The following is a 15484-nucleotide window of genomic DNA, read 5'->3' on the forward strand; positions in this document are numbered from 1 at the left end:
TAACTGATTCAGCAACTGACATTTGTAGATAACATGTCAGAGCCCACATGACAGTGTGGTGAACTCAAGGCCAGGTCTTCTAATTAAAAAATCTTAAGAGTCCTTTACTACTCTGCTGCCCTGCGGGGGTTTTTTGTTTTGTTTTTTGTTTGTTATGTGTTAAATCAAATCTCTTGGCAGATTTACTCTGACCTAAGGAGATCTCAAAATAGCTTTTCTATGCTTTATCTTGCAGATTCGGGAGATGATAGGAACAATGCTTTAATTTAGGAAATTTGTGCTCCCAAATTTGAAGCCCACCACTTTTAGTATGTGTATGAATTTATGATTTATTCATTCAACAACCAAGGCACAGAGTGAAATTTTAGAGATAGAGAACAATTAAGGCATAGTTCTCTCCAAGTGGAGGGACAGAAATATAAGAACATATAGTTGACCCTTGAACAACGCAGGAATTAGGGGCACCGACACCCCACACAGTTGAAAATCTGCCTATAACTTTTGACTCCTCCAAAACTTAACTGCTAATAGCCTACTGTTGACTCGAAGCCTTACTGATAACGTAAACAGTCGATGAACGTATTTTGTATGTTGTATGTATTATGTACAGTATTCTTACAATAAAGTCAGCTAGAGAAAAGAAAATGTTATTAAGAAAATTAAGAAGATGTATTAAGAATACATCTACAGTTCTGTACCGTAAAAAATCTGCATGTAAGTGGACCTGCTGCATTCAAACCTATGTTGTTCAAAGGTCAGTCGTACATTAAGCACAATGTGCGAAGTGCATTTGCAGAAACAGGCTCATGGTATTATGGGAGCATCAGGAGGAAGGAGTGTCAGGAAAGACTGGTGGAGACTTAATAACTCAGTGGAATTTTTACTAATGAGTAGGTGCTAGCCAGCAGATGGGGCAAGGGGCCGGGGGGAGGCGTTCCAGAAAGAAGGGGAAGCTGTTGGGTGTGGGGAATTAGATATTGTGAAGCACAGCATTTATAGGAGCTTCAAGGTGGGGAGAAGTGAAATTAGGGGCTGAAGGGAGGGTGAGATCTGGACTCCCTGGTTGAGGGGCTTGGTTGCCAACCTGTAGAGTGTGTGGAGGCATTGGAAGGAATAGATCGTAAGCTTGTCCAGATTTGTCTTCAGGAACACACACAAATTTATAATTCTGCAGAATCCTTCTTTCAGGAAGATAGGTATTAGCTGTATAATCATGCTCTTTCTCCCTGCTAGTACTAAATGCTGTAACCTGTGTGTAGGAAAGTTAGAAAGGGAAGAAATGTGCTTTGTGATTTATTTCCTTCTCTGCTAAGGAAAGTCATCCAGATAGTCTTACGTGTGAAGCATCTGGTAAATTGGGGATGAAATAATTTTTTTAATTTGTTTAAGTTACTCTACAAGTTTTCTCTCTTGGAAGCTTCTTAGAAATTCTACATTTCTCTTGAAATGCCTAATTTTACCTACTCAGGTTTTATAGATTGCACCTTCTCCCCTAACACTTTTTACTTTGTTTATACTTATATCCAAACTATATTTTAAAGAATCAGATGAATCTACTTTTATTTCCACTTCTTAAAAATCTCATTTTTTTGCCTTTATTCTATCTCCCATAGTACTTACTTCCTTGTCACAAACACAAAACCAAGCCAGGAAAACTTTTTTTCAGAGCCCACCTTGAATTACATAACAAAGACATACCACCACATTGCCACTCACATACCTAAGGCCATTTTAAAATGGGCCATGTTTTGGGGGAAGACAATGGGGAATGAAGTCAGGTGCATGACCTCATGAATGTATGGAATTATTTGTGTTTACAGTAACAAATATTTTATAAGCTTTTATTTATTTTTTTATTTTCTATTTTTTTTTTTAAGTGAGCCATAGGCCCAGCATGGAGCTTGAACTCACAACCTCAAGAAGAAAAGTTGCACGCTGAGCCAGCAGGCGCCCCCAGATATTTTATAAGCTTTTAAAAACAGGATACATGAAGGTGTCTATCATTCTGATCAGTAGAGTATTATTCACTTTGGGTCTGATTTGTATTTCCTCCCTTGCTTTATTAGTAAGTTAGAGGAAGATCTAGCCTAAGAGATGGAAACCCAGAATTTGGACTGGGTTCTATTCTAATTCTGGGTGTGCTTCAATATGTCATCTGTCTCCCTTCCCTGATCCACTGTGTCCTTGTGTACAAATGAGAAATAGAACTAGCTGTTGATGAAAAATTTGTTAGATATGGTTGAGACTGGGTATAGAATATGGGAATCAGTGGAAACGTCTGGTCCTACAATGTAATGGAGTTTAACCTATTGTTTAAAAAATGGTTTTAGATCAACTTTTTAAGATAAAACATAAATACAGCAAAATAGATATTTTCCATGCACACTTAGATGAGTTTTGACAAGTGTGATCCATCTAACACAATCAACCACTGGTTTCCATATGCCTCCCTCCTGGCCTTCCCCACCTTTTGCTCCAGACAACCCCTGGTGGCTTCCATCCCTACAGATTAGTCCTGCCTGTTCTAGAACTTACATGAACAGAACCTGCAAGGATGTACTCTCTTGTACCTACCTTGGTTTTGCACATCGGGATGTCATTGATATTTAGCGATGTTGCGTTCTCACAGTTCATTTCTTTTTTATTGTTGACTAGGATTTGGTTGCTTCTATATATTAGTTTGTTTATCTATTCATCAGTGACGGACATTTGATTTGTTTTCAGCTTAGGGCCATAATGAATAAGGCTGTGATTACACATTGGTGTACATTTCTTTATGTGGACATATGTTTTCATTCTTAGTAAATATGTAGGAGTGAATTGTTGTGATATGCTAAGTGTCTGTTTAACTTTTTAAGAAAGTTCCAGACTTTTATTCCAAAAAGATTGCACCATTTTATATTCTACCAGCAATGTAGGTGAGTTCCAGTTGCTCCCATTTATTTAGTGGTATCACCTAGGAATTTTAGCCATTCTTATGAGGGAGAAGAAAATAAAAATTTCTCTTTAATTTACAGCTGTAAATAGAAACCCTAAAATTATAAAATATAAATTGCTACAAAAAACTTAGGGATATTAGAGTTAGCATATCTTATATTTTATCATCTTTATTATCTTAAATCACTTATATTTATGACACTGCTGATGTTTGTATAGGTGACGTATATATATATATATATGTTCATGTGTGTATAAGCATATTTATTCTGGTCTCAAGGTTTTTCGTTTATTACGGTGTTGCAAACAGTTGATCTTCTTTTATAATCTCCCAAATTCCTTAAAAAAAATCAGGCTTTTCTTGGGTGCCTGGGTGGCTCAGTCGTTAAGTGTCTGCCTCAGCTCAGGTCATGGTCCCAGGGTCCTGGGATCGAGCCCCGCATCAGGCTCCCTGCTCGGCGGGAAGCCTGCTTCTCCCTCTGACCCTCTTCCCTCTCATGCTGTTTCTCGCTCGCTCGCTCTCAAATAAATAAATAAAATCTTAAAAAAAAAATCAGGCTTTTCTTGTAGTTAATAGTTGAAAACATATGTATACCTGGTAAATCAGAAGATTCCATCAGTAAAATGAGAGATTCTTTCCTGAAAGTACATATCTTTTTTTTTTTTTAAGATTTTATTTATTTATTTGAGAGAGAGAGAACGAGAGATAGAGAGCACGAGAGGGAAGAGGGTCAGAGGGAGAAGCAGACTCCCCGCTGAGCAGGGAGCCCGATGCGGGACTCGATCCCGGGACCCCAGGATCATGACCTGAGCCGAAGGCAGTCGCTTAACCAACTGAGCCACCCAGGCGCCCGAAAGTACATATCTTTAAATGACAGACTTAGGATTTCTTTTTAATTGGGTCTTAAGATAGTTCCAGCTAAGTGGTAGACTTTACATATTAAAGTTTTCTCTACCAAAAAAAAAAATGTATTTATGGGTGATAATCATGGCTGCCCTGAAAATAAATATTTCGATGACAGCCTCTCCAATGACTGACTGAAACTGAGGGATTGATATCATGGAACCCACCTAGTGTTCTAACCTACTGGCTTAGAGAACAAAAGGATAATTCTTCTAATGTTCATAGAAGAATTAGGTAGTGAGCCAGTTGATTAAACGTGTAATCAAAACTTCTCACCCCCATATTCAAACAATATCTTTTCTCATTTTGTAATGTTTGCCTGTGGATCTTTATGTACTATTGCCTTTAGAGATAACAAATTTTCACAGACTTAGAAAGCAATAAAATACATTTAACACTAAATCTTTACGGAGCATAGTTTAATCTTTCTCTGATGCAGAAAGCACTTTATAATTTTATAGCTCCACAACCTCATTAATGTGAATGCCAGTTATTATATTGGCCGAGAGTGGAAATGATGGTGCATCAAAAGTATGTGCTAATAGAATCTTAGATCAAGGGAGGTGATTGCGTGTTTACCGATACACATCTCTTTATTTTAAATTACATATGATTTTTTCCACTTCTATTTCTCCTAGGTGTTTCCTCCGCCCTGCTCTACTCTTTCTGAATATATATACATCACTCTGTCGAGTTTCCATAACAAAAATACAATTCCAGGCTTTCTCTATGTGAAAACCATGACAAAGTGATTTTATAGCCAGTTCTGAAAGTGACTAAACTTGACAACAATTGTATTTTATGACAACCTCTGCTTTCATGTCCCCGGCCTACTTTTATATCAGCATTTTTCTTTTACCCCAAATATGAACAATTTCATATCTCTGCATTGGCTGAAAACAAATCCCTTTACCAGGAATACATTTAATGGAGAAGAGCATGCTTCGCTTAAGTCACCGGAGCCTTAACACCTTAACTCTATAATATTCAATTTCTCACTCACCAAGAACCAAAGCCTTTTTTTTTTTTTTTTGGTGGTGGTGGTTTGTGTTCATAGGGGTTGGGGAAGAATTAGTATTATGGAACTAAACCAGATTAAGGGGGAATGTGAATTAGATTTGGTAACAGATGGTGCTGTGGAAATTAAAGGTTCTTTGCGAATGGAAATGACAGCAGCTTGCCTCTGTTCTCTCTGCCTGTCCCGTTCATGCACTTGATAGACGGGTATAAATCACAACAATCCTGTCTTGACAGCCAATTTTGAGAATTTGATCTGGTTAAAGACATGGCTTTCCTGCTCCACTCACCGAAACCTGCTTCTATTTTATTTTTACACAGCACCTTGTCATATTTAGAAAAGCAGATTCACCTGCCTCCTCTTAATGAAAATTTTCTTAATTACAGTTTTAGCTCTTTAGTGTTAATTACTTTTCCATTCAGCCTGAATTTTCATCATATCTCTGAGGGGAGGATTTTTCTTTTTTCTCTTTTTTTTCTCCCCCCGCTACCCTTTTTACTCCTGCACATGCTTTTGTTGTTTCTAAAAATGCTTTTCATTGTCAGAAGTTGTCAGGGGCACGATTTGAGGATCATAATTACCCAAATCATTATTTTTAAGGAGAGAGGCTTTCATGTGCTGTAGGAAAGTTACCAAATCAGAAAAATTATGAAAAGTGTGAGAAGCAGTCACCAAAAATAGCAATTATTTCAACCAAATTGCATGAGAAGGTGAGTGACAACACTTGTTTTGTTTTGTTTTGTTAATGAGCGTTGTAGAAATATCTGCTCCATTGGCTAAGATAAACCCCACCAAGTAAAAAGATGTGACCCCAGCGTGGCAGAGCCAGTATTATGTCCGTATTGACCTTGTGATGAGCTGGGAAATCAGAATGAAAATGCAGACTCTAAATGAGAGACTAGAAATATTGAACAAATTGCTTGGACCCTTTACGTCCAGGTCCTCAGGTCTGACAAGCTCAGGAGACAAGAACTCAGGTTTTCTCTTACAAATCCACGTGGCATTTGGGCTTACCACATATCAAGGAAAAGAAAATAGAAGAGAGGGGAAAAAAAAAAAATCACTCCAGAAATGAAGAGAAGATTCTTTGAGCGAGCAACTAACAGTTGGTAGAAATGAAGCTTCCTACTGGCAGTCAAATCAAATGTAGTAACAACTCAGCGGCGCCCTGCTGCTTGCTGACAGCGTGGTGTCACACACTGGGACAAACAGTCACTTAAACACTGATTGCAGGGAATTGCCCCTTCCCGCCAACGCCTCCCACCAAAAATGTAATGAGCAAAAAGAGAGTCATTTCTAGGAAAAACTAAGAGTCCTGCTCCCCAGCTCCCCCCAAAATCATCACTGCTGTATTTGTCCTTTTGTAGCCCACTGGGAATGATTCCTCAGTTGAACGTTGTTGCTGTTATGCAGCAAGTGGTTTCTGTAATTATTCCTTCGCCTGCAGCATGCACACGCATGCGCACGCGTGCACGCACGCAGGGCCATGGCCCCCAATGGTGTCTGAGAGCAGCCACCGCCAAAGACTTGGAGGTGTGGGGAGTGCGCGTTAGTGCAGTAGCCCTTCCTCTCAGATGTAATCAGAGTTACAGACCAGTGTGGTTTTTGAGTAAGATAGGATTTTTTTTTTTTAAATGGCGGAAGTTACTTTAGAAAGCATGTGGGCGAATTCTGTCATTTAGCAAGTGATGACCCTGAAGGTCGGAGTGGTACAGTGACGTGTCTCGGGTCACACAGTGCCACATCCAGAGCTGGAGCCCGCTTGCCTAACGTCGTCAAGTGCCATACGAAGCAGGGTTTCCTGAGAAAGGGGAAGAAGACAAGCAAGCTGTGGGAACTCTGGTGTAGTACTTTTTTTTTTTTTTTTTTAATTCGTCTTTTCAGAATTGCAAAGAAGATTTAGGGATGTTTCTCTGCATGTTTGGTTTTGGACCTTTGAGTAACAAAGGACAAGCAAGTCCTTCCTGTCTGAACTCCAGGCTTGTTGATGGCTTCCCTTGGCTTCACTGGATGCTGTCTCACTGCTGAATAATCCCTTTTTACAAAACTCATTCTGCCACAAAACAACAACTTTGTCATTTCTGTGGCTTGAATTAGGTATATGTGTTTATGTATGTTATTTTCCCTTACCTGCAAATGGTGGTCTATGTGTTTCAACTTCACCTTCTCTTCAAGCAGCTAGCTCACTGAAAATGTTCAAAAAAGGGGGACAGGGGAAGATTTAGGACTAATTAATTAGCGATTTCCCCTCTTCCATGCCTCCCCCCACTCTCCTACTTCAGCCGAACAACACATGATACCAACTGAATATAATCATAACCTGTGCCCTCATAGATCACCCAAGACCAGCTGCCTTTGCATCTAGATGTTAACCACTGCAGACGAAGCTATTAAAAGTATAACTATAGTTCAGCCGATTGTCCAGGAGGGAATGATGTGGTTTATTGTCTCTGGTTGCACTGTGGATCTGTCTAGTGTAGAGATGTCCATATGTGCACAACCTTTATTTCAACAGTGATTCCTTCTTAGTATTTAAATTTTCTCACGACTGCAGTTCACCCAGTTTCAGGTATGTTTTCGAGTTCCACTCCAAGTGAACTGGCCTATCTCCATGAAGGCAGTGGGTTTATTGGTCATTGTAATTGCTTTTGCAAAACAAAACACCCTTTACTGAGTAAAGGGTGACGTCAATACCATGATCTCAGTATTCTTGCATCAACTCCTGGTAGCATTCCTACTTCCTGTTTCAGTGTAGCAAAGAGCATGGGAAAGGGAAATTCAGTCAGCCTGAGCTTTCATTGACCTGGTTTTGATTTGTGAACTCCATCACTGGAGTGTGTGTGTAAAGCATCTGTATTCAATTGTAATTTGTAAAGATCAGCGCATAGACTGTCTATGAGTTGAGTGTCTGTTTACTTCTCCTCTGGTGAGATGCCGCCAGAAGGCCTTCATTTAGCTGTCAGTCCTCTCTTGTTGTGTCTGCTTTTTCTCTTCAGTGTGCTCCTTGACTGCTTGAAAACGGAATTGTCTGAACACAAGCAAACTTTATTGATTCATATTTCTGTTTGAAAGACCAGAGATTTGTAGAAGTAGGAGACTATTTCTTTTTGCTAGTAAGCTTACTATGGAGGAGGTCTGCTCATGAGCGTAGTAAATCTCTAAGAGTGAATAAACGTTACATTCAGCATATATCATAAGCTTCATTTTGATGATTTATCTTATGCAGTGTTTACCCCATAGTAACCTTCTTTTCTAACAGGGGTTCCCACCTCTTTCCCGAGGCTATTCCACTCTGCCCTGGGAAGAGTGACGTGATGACCACATGGGCAGTTGCTACCCAAGTGGGTTGAGAGTGCGGGACACTATTTAAAGCCCTCTGGTCCTTAGGGTTCTTGGTCCCAGGTGTGTAACTTGTGTCAGGTAAGAAATACTCTTAGGGCTCGGAGTTGTGCTTGTTTGTGCTTCTGTTGTGCATTTGAATTTCTGACTAGGCATTTCTTGAGATTCTCTTTTAACATCCATAGGTGTCATGGAGTTGGGCACTTGTGAGGATATAGTTAATTAAGCTGCATTAGGGCAAATATACACACTTGTTAAAACACTTAATTTGCCTCAATAATATTGATTACATGGCAGAAGTTTGTTTGAACTAAATGGTATTTTCCCCCCACTGTTACACTTCTTGAATGTAATCTGTATAATAGCTAATAGCCATCATCAGTTAAATATCATGTTAGTTATAAAGTAATGTCATAAGAATTGATTTGGACTTGGCAGTGGAGGAGAGCTCTTCCTTCAAAGCCGATGTAGATGATTAGCCAGAGTTTTAAGCAGAATCATGGTTCATATAAACTGTGTATATTTTATAGACTTATAGCTACTCTATATTACATGAGTGCCCATTATATTAAAGAAAAGCTCAGACAGTTAATTATGCAAAACGTCATGTATGCAATTACCCAGCATTATTATGCATTTAACAGTTTTATTGATTTGCCAGTAGCTCACTTAACTGTATTCAGGGCTATAAACAAGGGATGTTCACCCTTAGATTGAAATAGGCCCAAGAAAACAAGCTAAGGATAAATTACACTACTAAGCACCTCTGCATCAGATCGAATCCTTAAATACAGAAACTGTCAACAATCATAATGTGCAACACATTGTGATATCACAGGACCATTTCTTTTCCCATTAATAAAGTTTATCAACCAGGAAGCACCAGAAATCATCTGGCAATACAAATTGAAGCTACTGCAATTTCCTACATCTAAAATAGTCTGGATAACTTAACAAGGTGATCAGCAGTGGCCTCCAGCTTGCATGGCACGATGAAATGGGATGCTGGTATATTTATAGGTATTTTCTAACACATGTGCTTACAACACCCCCAGTCTTGTTAGGCTGCATGCTCTTATTAGTGCATTTCTCCAGCCTGTTTTCTGGGCCTTCATTGCTGAAAATGAAGAGTCTCCCTTTACCTTCCTTTGCTTTAGATATAACAAGGGTGGAGATATGGGGTTCTAGGGTCTACCTGTCAAAGTGGATGGCCAGCCATTCCTGATTTACCTGGCACTGAGGGGTTTCCAGGATGTGGGATTTCAGTGCTTAAACCAGGATGGTCAACCCAGTGTGATGTCAGATCAAAATTGCAAAAGAGATCACTGAACTCTAGAACCCTAAAAGCAGGTGGGATTTCAGCAAGATCCTTCCAGGTCTTGATTTTGTCTTTAGCTATGCAGTCATTTTCAGGGGGTGCTTGCTTTTCAATGAGTATCCAGAAGTGAGTTAAAAGTCTCTTATTGTCCTAAATTTCCTTTTGTGGTGTAATACATAGCCTTTTACAGAATCAGGGGAGCTTTCAAGCTTCAATGGAGGCCCTGATAATGTTTTAAGGAGCTAGCTTTCTGTACCCACACCGCCGAGCCCCATTTCTTGTCAGCATCTCAAGCACCAGCTTTGCAGGGAGCTGTTTGCTTACTCTCGTTCTTGATGGGGTAGGTTCGTTCAGACTAAATGAGCAAGTTATTTGTTCGAAGAATCAAGAAGCAGCATTACTAAATTATTGCAATCCCTGTTATGCAGCAATCTGTTCCATTAGATGGGCCTCAAGGTTTATTAAAGAAGGCCTAAAATTATCCAGAAGTGTGTGTGCGTATGTGTGCACGTGTGTTTTATTCTTTCTGAGCATTGTGGGTCAGGATTTACAATTCTTCCTTTACAATTAATGATCTCTTTTTGTTAGGTTAACCAGGCAGACCTTAAGATATTTCTTATTAAAAGAAAAAATCCTTTCTTTTCCTTCCCCAACTAAGCCAGTGTACCTTAATGCAATGATGATATGTTAGACCCAGTAGTTGTCAAAGCATCGTATTACTGTGATGCCATAATGACACCCTGTCTCTGTAAAGTAGTCATGTTTTCTCAAATCACACGTTGCACCGTTGATTTCTGACATGACACTTCATTCGGTTGCTTTCCCTTTTCTTCAGCATCACCATTCTCTGACAATAGCAGCTGGTGCCCATTTTGTTACTAAGTGATTCACATTTTGCCACTTTACGAGAGTGCAATTAGTTGAAGCAGGGGGGAAAAAAAGCTCATTGTAAAGTAGGCGCTTGAAGTTTTAACTCAGGCTGCAAAGGGAGCGGCTGGGGTCATGGACTCTGAAGCCTGGGACTTGGGGAGCTTGGCATAAGTCTTGGAAGTTTCCTTCCGAGCACATTAAAACAAAACAAACCTATAGGCTAATACATTTTTTAATATTTTATTTTTTTATTTAAATAAAAATACTTAAATTTTGAATCTGGTGATTTCAGAAGGTAGAAAACTGACCCGTCCTCATAGATTCATTCCTGTTTTGAATCGATAGTGATTAGGTAGCAGCACCGGAAAACCTTCTTTTTCAACCCTGAAATTCTGTGATTCGCTAAGAAAGCTAAGACTCTTCTTATTTGTCTCCTATTTGTAAACTTGCAGGTTTGCTGGCTTCAATGTGCTTACCTGAAATTTTTGGATACAAATTGATATAAAGTGTTTGGAATTTATAATGAAGATGGGTACCTTTTGGGGCCCTTAAGGATGACAAGGAAGAAAATAAAACAGTGACTTCTTTAGTTGGCATTTATTTAGCTTATTAAAAACGTGTCTACCCTTGGTATGGGTATAATAAAAGTTTCAAAAAATCTTGTCTTAGTATGACAATTAGGAAACCCAAAGAAGACCTGTGCATATGTTCCTGAAGAGAATTTCATGCACGATTTTTTTTAAGTAGGGAAATAAAGTAGCAAATAGTTTTGAGTTTGTATAAAATTTAAAGGATGAAATACAGCTGCTGAAGAACTTATCTGTTGATGAAAAGCATATAATATATATATATGACTGTGGGACATTGTTGTTATGCCAGTGTTTAACAAAAGTATGGCTAAGCTGCTGTGGAAATGCAGACCACCTCGGTTGGACATGGACACATGCATGTGGAAATTCTAAGGGCGATTCATTCAAGGTCGCACATTTACCTGTATCTAGGTAGAATCTCTGAAAACAATTAAGCTTGATAATTATAATATAAATTGAATATTAACTTACAGATTATCTTCTTCTTTCCCCCTACAGCAACCACTTTAATTGATTCTTATTCTTTCTCTCTTTCTCTCTATACATGCACGCATCTAACACAGTTAATTAACTTTCAAAAATTACATTTTGAAACAGTCCAGCATGTAAGAAGTTGTATCTGCCTGATCGTTAGTATCTAACACCAAAGGTAAATTTTACCCTTGCTGGCTCTTGAGCCAAGCTAGGAAGCATGATCATCAGAATTACTGAGACTGCATCTCAAACCATGTCAAAAATGCCTCTTTATAGAGGACTGGACTCACCCTAGCCTCAGGAAGGCTGTTAAACCCCTCGAATTTTATTTATTTATTTATTTATTTATTTTAAAAAGATTTTATTTATTTATTTGACAGAGAGATAGAGAGCACAAGTAGTCAGAGCGGCAGGCAGAGGGAGAGGGAGAAGCAGGCTCTCCGATGAGCAGGGAGCCCAACGTGGGGCTCGATCCCAGGACCCCGGGATCATGACCTGAGCTGAAGGCAGCCGCTTAACCTACTGAGCCACGCAGGTGCCCAAATCCCTCAAATTTAGTTTCTTATACAGAAACAAACTGTGGGTCTCGACATAGCTTGTTTCTCCCTCCAGTTTTTTCTCAGGGTGTTTCCTCAGAAGTTTTTTGGAAAGTCTCTTGTCTTGCTCCCTTGTGCTTCTCATCATTTCTCTTCAAATAATAAAATAAAAGCAAGTGTACTGAGACTTTAAAATAAATATTTCCCATATTTTTCTACACGTTATTTCTATTCGTACTTCTTAACTAAATTTAGATTTGTATTAATCCAGTGTGACCTAAAATTTCTGCATTAACAGCACAATGTAGAATTGGGCTTATTCTCTTTGGCTACAGATAAAGCCATCATCTTGAAAATGGCTCTTTCTGACAAAAAGGTGTTCTTTTGAAATAAAGTCTTATTCACTACATTCCTCTTAGAGTTAATGTGAATTTTAGTGCCTCTAATTTTAGATTGAAGTGAAGTCTAGAATAAAACCCACCAGCTGACAATTGAATTTATAGATAGTTGTGAATATTTCAGGCTTGAATAATAGAGCTGTAGAATTTCAGAGACAGAGAGGAAGAGAATTAAGCCCCGCTGTAGTTTTAGGGTATAATGTAATGGTGTCTAGGAAGTGTTCAGTGTAATGAGCTAAGTAGTAATTAGGAGACAACTGTGTTCTTTCAGAGATTTCTGTTTAGGTGTCACTCCCAGCACTGGAGAAGGTGACTCAGCTGGGGCGGACCTGCGGCCGGTGGGTGGCCACCACGGTCCCTCTCCATTTATCAGGGTGCTGTGGAGGTTGTAGGTCTCTGTGTGTGGTGTCACTTCTACCCCTGCTTGCTTGGCTTTTTAAAAAAAATTCTCTGTTGGCTTCATGACATTTCTGCACTGGACTTTGGCATCGGACCCGAGTTCCAATCCTGACATTCCTACGTCCTCACTCTATGACTTTCAGGACACTGTGTGACATCTGAGGCTCTGTTTCCTGAAGAGGAATGCCTCCCTCACAAGGTAGTCTTGAGGTTTAAATGAGGTAATATGAGTAGAGTGCTCAGGTTAGTACCTGCCACATAGTAAGTGTCAAATGGCAACTCTGACTGTTCCTGTTTCCACTTGGCAAAAGGTATTAATTAAGGAAGGAACTCATTGTCTGAAAAGAAACACATATAACCTACAGCACAAAACCAGTTTGCTCAGTTTCACTTACAGCTACACTGGCCAGACCTTGTGTAGGAGAAGATAGTGCCACTTTCCAGAGACTTCCCCGACATTTTAACTTCCTAACGTCCTTGCTTCCGTGCAGGCTATTGCAAAGTTATGGATTGAGATTTTGGAGGAGACAGCTGGCTGGAGACTCCCTATTTTTCAGGGACTTTAACAACGTGCATTTGACACGTAAACACTTGGTGACTTAAAATAACCCTTCCATAAACGGGAAAGCAATTCCTGGCCTTGTTTCTTGTGAATCAAGAGTTCTGCCAACTGTAGAGGTCCATGAGGAAAATCCCGAGGGAAAGAAAATTGGGATGAAATTGACCACAGATGATACAAGAAAAGAGGCTTGGGGGGGGGGTGGAGAGACGGCCTGGAGAAAACGTGGTATGTTTTGTGATCAAGCCACTCTCCTCTGGAAGAAAGGAAAAAAAAAAGGGTGCCTTGAGGGCAGATGGTGAAAGAGTTAATTGTCATAGCTGTGAGAAATTCAGTGCCAGAGAGAGGAAAGGGGAGCAACCATGTTTTAGTACCCTAATAACTTCTAACTCTAGTCCAAGATCATAATGTATGTGCGAGCAGTCCAGTAATTATAAGGTAATAAGTGAAGTGGTGGGGTAAGTGCTCTAAATTAAAAGGAATTCGCAGGGCTGCTGTAAGTCAGTGCCGACCCGCTTTCTTTCAAACGTTGACTTGAGGAAAAGTGCTTCGCCCAGAGTGCAAGCAGGGAGACAGGGAGAGCGATCTATTAATTACAGCGCTCATTAACAGTGACGGGTACAAGGCAGCAGATGCAGAGGGGAGAGGACACCGTAGTTCAGGCTGGCGAGGGGGACAGTTTTTCTCTTGCTAGCTCTTGAGGAAAGGACAACACTAGTAGGTGGGCGAAAGCAAGAAGGTATTTTTGTGGATTTCTTCTTCCTGTTTGCACTCTTCACATCCTGATACCGTTTTACTTTAGAAAGCAAAACAAAATTCCCAAGGTGCAGTGTACTTGTGAAGAGGCAAATTTTTGCTCTTGATGCTTTGCTTTTGAGACAGCCTTCTTGGAACAATTCAGTGAACTTCTCCAATAGCAAATTTTTATTTATTTATTTTTTCTTTAAAGGAACAGGATAGTGGGGGGAGGGGGACCTGGAGGAGAACGTGAAATTTGGGCAAGGATAAAATATCGTTAGATTTATAGTGGTGGAGATAATTGAATCCCTTTGGTTGTATTGTGACTACTCCCTCAAATTTTAGTGAATGACCATTACCCCTGTGGGATTCCTATAAATCAACTTTCCACTGGGAAGCAATTAGCTAAGTCCCCTTCTCAACTGTCACCTCTTGTTTCTATAGCAGGCTCTCAGAATGTTCTTAGAGACTTTGCTAAAAGGGGTTTTGCACTATGGCTAATCGGAAAGAAAATAGGACCAATTATATCTTTTCATCTAATTACCTTTTCAGAAATTTAATCACTCATAGGTCCAAGAAAGAAAGAGGGCAGTATGTTTCTTCTAGATAAGAGAGATAGTTTGTCAGATTAGATGCCTCATCATATTTCCTTTTAGGAGGTTTGATATTAAAAGACTGAATGAAGGGGGGAAGGGACCATCACAAATCTCATTTTTCATGACAAAATGTGATACATTCCTAGTTTGCTGAATATAATACAAAGTGTCAGATTTATGGACTTACAGGTATACTAAAGGCTCAAATGGCTTTTCCTGATTCGTCTCTTAAACAATGGCAAATCACACATGCAGGCACATGCACATATGTATTAATCAGTGTTGGTGATCGTTTCACTAAGTTTTGTGGGCTCTAGGATATCATCCTTCCATATTGGCTGGAATTTTATACTTGATATCTTTCTCTATTGCTAAATGGCTATGAAATAGAGCCATAAATGAAGAAGCAAAGTGATTGAGGATATATTCCCTATGTGTCTTAGTCGGATCAATAAAAGACACAGTTATGCTTATGGAAGCGTGTTGACAAACAGTGATTACAGAGCTGAGGAATCATCTGTTCGGTCTTGAAAATAAAAGTTGGATTCTGCTCACAATAAAATGATGGCAGCGTCAGAACGTGGAAGGGAAGAGTAGAGGATAGATCCAGTTTTGGAAATGATACGGACTTTTAAATCACTCCTCTTCCATGGGTAAATTTAGAATCTGGAGTGTTGATTTAGATATTGACAGTGGTTCTGAAGGAGAAAGGTAAAAATAAAAGGAATTGGACCCATTAGAGGTTTTGTTTATGGCTTGTCTGGGCACTTTGATGTAACCCTGTCATGCCCTTATGCTGATTACCTTC

The 15484-nt window shown here is 39.5% G+C and overlaps 1 protein-coding gene across 11 annotated transcripts in view; it reads left to right on the plus strand.

The window, feature by feature from the left end:
- Positions 1-15484, plus strand: part of ESRRG (estrogen related receptor gamma) — a 616331-nt gene that overhangs the window by 419352 nt on the left and 181495 nt on the right. Inside the window, exon 1 of one of the 11 annotated variants that reach the window (XM_073884105.1) lies at positions 8160-8279. The exons of the other annotated variants lie outside the window; for them this stretch is intronic. The gene's annotated coding sequence lies outside the window, so the exon portion shown is untranslated. Of the gene's footprint in view, positions 1-8159; positions 8280-15484 lie in introns of those variants that run through there. 11 annotated transcript variants of the gene reach the window in all.

This window comes from Callorhinus ursinus, unplaced genomic scaffold (assembly GCF_003265705.2).
Source record: "Callorhinus ursinus isolate GAN/ISIS: 27379988/994484 unplaced genomic scaffold, GSC_fseal_2.0 scaffold54, whole genome shotgun sequence".
Taxonomy (NCBI): Eukaryota; Metazoa; Chordata; class Mammalia; order Carnivora; family Otariidae; genus Callorhinus; species Callorhinus ursinus.